Source organism: Elephantulus edwardii, unplaced genomic scaffold (assembly GCF_000299155.1).
Source record: "Elephantulus edwardii isolate Elephantulus edwardi_28Jun2011 unplaced genomic scaffold, EleEdw1.0 scaffold00044, whole genome shotgun sequence".
Taxonomy (NCBI): domain Eukaryota; kingdom Metazoa; phylum Chordata; class Mammalia; order Macroscelidea; family Macroscelididae; genus Elephantulus; species Elephantulus edwardii.
This window is the reverse complement of record NW_006399794.1, coordinates 20,013,669-20,019,526: the sequence shown is the minus strand read 5'-3', so window position 1 is coordinate 20,019,526 and position 5,858 is coordinate 20,013,669. Positions and strand designations below refer to the sequence as shown.

Genomic DNA, 5,858 nt, shown 5'->3' with positions numbered 1-5,858 from the left:
GCATAATCAATGAAACACAGATAGACATTCCTCTGGTATTCCCTGCTTTCATCTAAGATCCATCTAACAGTAGTTACAATATCCCTAAACCACGACCCCTTCTAAACCCAGCCTGAACTTCTGGCAGTTCTCTGCTGATGTGCTGTTCCAGTATTTTTTGGATAATCTTCAGTAGAATCTTGCTTGCATGTGAAATCAATGATATTGTTCTATAGTATCCACACTCTGTTGGGTCACCCTTCTTTGGAATGGTAACAAATATAGATCTCTTCCAGTCAGTTGGCCATGTGGTTGTTCTCCAGATTTCTTGGCTCAACTTGGTGAGAACAGCCAGGGCACAATCTGTTAGCTGAAATATGTCAATTGCTATACCATCTATTCCTGGGGCCTTATTTTTTGCTATTTCCTTCAAAGCAGCTTGAACTTCTTCCTTCGTCACCATAGGGTCTTGCTCATATGTGTTTCATGAAATTCTTCTGTGTCTGCCAATTTCTTTTCGATACAGGGACTTGGGATATTATTTTCATCTTCTTTAATAATGGATGACTGGAATGCAAAAGTTGGGAACAGATAAGAAGATTCAGTAGTTGGAAACCATGGACTTGGTGACAGAAATGGAGCTGGAGATAGAATTATTGAATTTTGCACAATCAATGACTTATTCATTGTAAACACATTTTTTATGAGACATAAACTCAGGTAATACATATGGATCTTACCTGATGGTATGCATAGCAATCAGATTGATTATATCTGCAGAAAGAACTGCTGGAGAAGCTCAGTATCAGCTGTGAAAACTAGGCCAGGAGCTGATTGTGGAACAGACCATCAACTACTCATATGCAAGTTTAAGTTGAAGCTGAGGAAAATTAAACCGAATCCATGGGAACCAAAATATGACTTTGAGTCTATTCCACCCGAATTTCAGAACCATCTCAGGAACAGGTTTGAGGCCTTGTACACTAATGACCAGATGAGTTGTGGGAGGATATCAAGGGTATCATCCAAGAAGAGTGCAAACATTCATTACAAAGACAGAGGAGGAAGAAAAGACCAAAATGGATGTCAGAAGAAACTCTGTATATTGCATTGGAGTGCAGAGAAGCCAAAGCAGAAGGAAGAATTCAAGATACTAAAGAACTGAACAGAAGATTTCAAAAGGCAGTGCAGAATGACAAAGTAAAATATTACAATGAAATGTGCAAGGAGCTGGAGTCAGAAAATCAAAAGGGCCAAACTTGCTCAGAATTTCTTAAGCTCAAGGAACTGATATACTTTGTTTAAAAGCCACTTTTCTTTACTTGTGTTCTTTTGCTGATCAGCTGGGTTGGGAGGCCACTGGGGAAGAGAGAAGCTGAGGTAGTAGGTGGAGACACAGACCACCCTGTGATTTCCATCCTCTGTCTGCACTCTTGAAACCTTACATTGGATCCTTTGTAGGAGTATAGCACAGCTCCAGTGGCACAGACACTTTCCAGAAATTCTCATTGACCAGCTCCAGCGTCAGTGAGCCAGCGTCGTGAAAGCTCGGCTACATGGTGTACTGCTTCTGGCTGACACCTTCTAGACTGGGCCAAGCAGGTTCTTTAGGGCAGTCAGCTCCTCTGGCACCTCCGCCCTCTCCACCACCCAGCAAGTCCTCCAGTGTCAAAGGCAGCCCCTCCACGACCTCCTGGCTTCCCTGCTACTTGCTGCTGCCTCCACTCAAGGGCAATGCATAGGGTCAAGTACTTGGAGAGGTGGTTCACGGTGGCATTCCCCGTTGTCTTCACATACCTACTCTTGCAGTATTCTCCCTTTTCCACGAGCAGGGAATGGGACCAGAACAGGAGTTTGATTTCTCCAGCTGGCTCTGGGGTACTAGGAGGGTTTGGGGGTCCCAGAGATCCCCCTCCCAGAGTTCCTCCCTAATCACCAGAGTCTTCAGAGCCAGTAACCGCCCCCCACCCCCAGTGCCACCACGCTCTGTCGTTACACTGCTTCCCCTGTACTCCCTCCACTGGATTGCTTGGGAGCACGGCCTGGGGCCTAGTAAGGGGCAGAGTCTGAGCTCACATCATCTCCATCCTCTTCTCCCTCCTCAGGTTCTCCTTTCCTCTGACTCACCCTTGTGGTCTGATCTGACCCAGGCATCCTCCGCCTCACTCGCTGGGCCCGGTGTATGCCCCTCCTCAATGCTGGAGTGCCTACTGGTTGTGCAGGTGACTGAGGCGGATGAGCACTTGGTCTTGGTGGGCTGCAAATTCCTCCCGGCTGAGATAGATCTTCGAAATCAGGGCATTAAAGTTGGGGTTTGGCCAAAGAGACCTCTTGGACATCAGCTTTTTGCGACAGATGGGGCCCTCCTTGTTTTTGCTTCTAATGGCTGCGATGATGCAGTCAGAGCAAATCAGCCGAGACACTCCTTGGTGATGATTGTATTCTTCAGCATGTCCAGGCAGATGGGACACATGAGTTCTGAGTGCAGCGACCAAGGAGATGGCTATCTCTGTCATTCATGAGGACTTCCTGCGGTGTCTAGTGCAGCTTATATAGACTGAGTTCCCACATTTTATTGGCATTCTGGGCATTTGCTGGCGTCATCATAGTAACCAAACACAGCTCTCCCACCAGTGTCCCGCTTGGTCCTAAATTGGTGCAGTTCCTCACCTGGCTCCGCTCCAGCCCTGCAGGAGCCCAGCTGCTTCCTCTCCTCTCCAGGGGCCCCAGCGTCTGGGTCAAATTCTGTCTGCAGCCCTTGTTCAGACCGCAGCTCTCTCTTTAACGCCGCCAGGACTAGGGAGCTGAGGCCCTTCATAGTCCATTTCTTATCACATTCCATTTCTGCCATATTCTTATAGTCATACAATGATGTGGAAGATGTGACAAATGTAGTACTCACAAGGTAAAAATCAAATCAATTGACTGCCCTTGAAGGAAGAGAAAAATAATTATAATCCAAAAGTTTCGGGGGTAAAGATTCATCAGACCTTTATATGCAAAAAGTAAATCATAACGTATACACAATATGCTTTATAATAACAACTAATTCAGACTCTTATACCAAACTCATACTAGATGATTTAATAGGTGGGAGAAAGGTGAGACATATTTCACTGTCATCAGTTTATCAGCTGATCATACTGTTGCAAGGATGCTGAAGCTGAGCCATCAATATTTTAATACTCACAGTGGTCACGTTCCAGTGTTGATTCAAGACCAGAAACAACTAAAAATTGATGTCTAGTTATCAGTTTCCAAAAATTATTCAGTAAGCTTTCTAAGAATAACGCTGGAAAATGGGCCCCTTAAGTGTGGAAGGAACAAGAAATTCCACAATAAAGTGCTAAAAGCAGTGAAGAAGGAACAGAACTGGGAAATATTTTATTTAGTGTTTTACATGGGATGATCATGAGTAGGTAACAGCTCTAAAAGCAACTACATCATTCTTTACATTTAAGGTGATATTTAAATTGCCTAGCACAGTGTTCACACTGTCTAGTTAAGGATGAGTAGAGTGGGATAAAACTCCTAACTGACATTTATTTTCATAGTGATGCCAACAAAATAAGCAGCAATGATGAACCTGGGTTCGTAGTCTATTATGAGCAGGGGGAAAGCCAATTTCACATCTTTTATGAACATTTTCAATCAAATTTTATGGCTAAGTAACTTCTGTGTTTGGCAATTAGAAAAATTAAAACACGTAGATTTAAGTAACAGCATATAAACATTGGAGTCAAGATTTTGTTTAGAGCCATGTTTTATTTAGGGCTAAGCCAAGAACAGCGGCTATAGTTCAGAGGTTACCAAAAGCTATATTTCCTCAAGAAGCAAGTAGAAGACATTAGTGAAAATTCTTTCTATTTAGACATTATAGCTATTTAGATTACAGCTATTTAGATAATTGGATATATTCAATCAGGTGTAATAAAACTTTCAGAAATAATAGACAAAACAATGTCAAAACGCCACCACTCAAAATGCTTCTTTTTTTTTTAAATTTTTTCCAAATAACTGAAGTTTGAGGAAAAGTGCTACAAGACCAATGTATTTTAAGGAAATATATTAGACTGATTATGCACTTGTTAGTTTCACAAACAGCGTTTATGTACAACAGTTGCACTGATTTTCATGCTATGTGGCATTTCTTTCTTAAATAATTTGGTGTTCAAAATAAAGATATGAAGGATTTTGTTCTGGTTCTTAAAACAATAAATTCAAAGTTCTGGTATCATCTTCTTAAGTTATTTTTCTTCATATGGTCACAATGAGTAATAATTGATTCTACATCACCTAACAACAACAATGGATTATTTATTAGGGGAAATACTTGCCCAAGAAAATATTGAATATACTTTGAATATATGTTTGAATAATAGAGGGTCAGATGGCGTATCTCTTCTTTTGTAGATAAATTAATATTATTTCATTTTTAGAAGTAGTTTGAAAAAGGAAGCAACTGAAGAACCTCCTTTAGTGGATGGGTAAAGTGAGGAAAGATTTGAGCATTATGTTTCTATAAGATAGAAAGTCCTGTTGGTGTTGTTTCTGCATATTCTATTTTAAGGACTCCTTGATGCTCTACATGTGTTGTTTTACTTGTGTTAATTTGATACAATACAATTGCTTCTACAACATCAAGAGCTCTTCAAATATCTCCTGTTTCCAAGAAATTCTGATACTTTTATGTATAAAATTATGACATTTAGAAGTAGGCTCCAGTTTTCTATTTCAATTTACTCAAGCCCAGAACTCATGTCCCCTGACTTTAATTCACAACTCCTAAGAACACCTACGAGATCTTCACGCTTGGGAACATGTACTTGCTTACCTAGTTGCTTTCAAGAATTTTCTGCAGCATTCACCATAGAAATTTATTTGAGATGAAGTTTTATGGTGCCATTTGGTAGCTAAAAATCAGAAGTTTTTGGAAACAGAAAGGCAGAGGTTACAAGCAGGAAAGAGGATCGCAGACATAAGATTTTATTTCCTTTTTAGTGTTCTATTATTTCTGAGTTTCTGTGGTCTGATTAAATTGAAGTTTTCTAAGCAGATTTAACTGCAAATATTTTAATAGACTTTATGCTTTTTAAAACATGTCTTCGAAAAATTACACCCAGAGAGAGACAGCCTTAAAATGAGAATATCTAGATTTTGTCTTGGGCTCTTGGAAAATTATCATAAATGACATCATGTTTGGTAAAGGAGAGGGTTAAAGGAAATGAAGATTCTTAATGCAATGGACATAGACGGTGGCTGCAACAGTAGACTCAAACATAATATTATTCTGGGGATGGATCAGTATTTTTAAAAAAATTTGTATGTATGTGTAATATTATATATGAAATATATTTCTGAAGTATTTTTTCAATGTCAGTATTTTTTTTAAAGTCTAAAGGCTCTAATTCAGATTAGTAGCAGAATGCATTCACTCAGTAAGGACAACTTTTTGTCAATGATGGCTCTCTCCCCTTCAGCTTCTCCAGCAAAATTGGGCAAAGACTCTTAGCTCTTTTTCTGGGGGGCAGAAGTCTGAAGGTCAGCTTCATCTCATGTTAGGTTTCTGGTTCTCTCAATGTACTGGACACTATGGTAGGCACTTGCTACACTTTTGAGTTTTACAAATAACTCTCAGAGGTAGGTATGCAATCTCTGCTTTTAGTAGATAAGGATTTTGAACTCAGAATGATTCAATGATATGCATGAACCACGATACAAATAAGTCATAGAAAAGTGATTCAAATTAGAAACAAAAAGAGATCTTGAAAAGTGGAAGAATATCCCTTGCTCATGGATAGGAAGACTCAATGTTGTGAAAATGGCAATACTACCAAAAGCAATTTACACATTTAATGCAATCCCAATACAAATACCAA

At 39.9% G+C, this 5,858-nt stretch overlaps 1 pseudogene; it reads right to left on the bottom strand.

Moving 5' to 3' along the window:
- Positions 1-1,420: 1,420 nt before the first annotated feature.
- On the bottom strand, positions 1,421-2,586 carry LOC102850276 (annotated as a pseudogene).
- Positions 2,587-5,858: the final 3,272 nt, after the last annotated feature.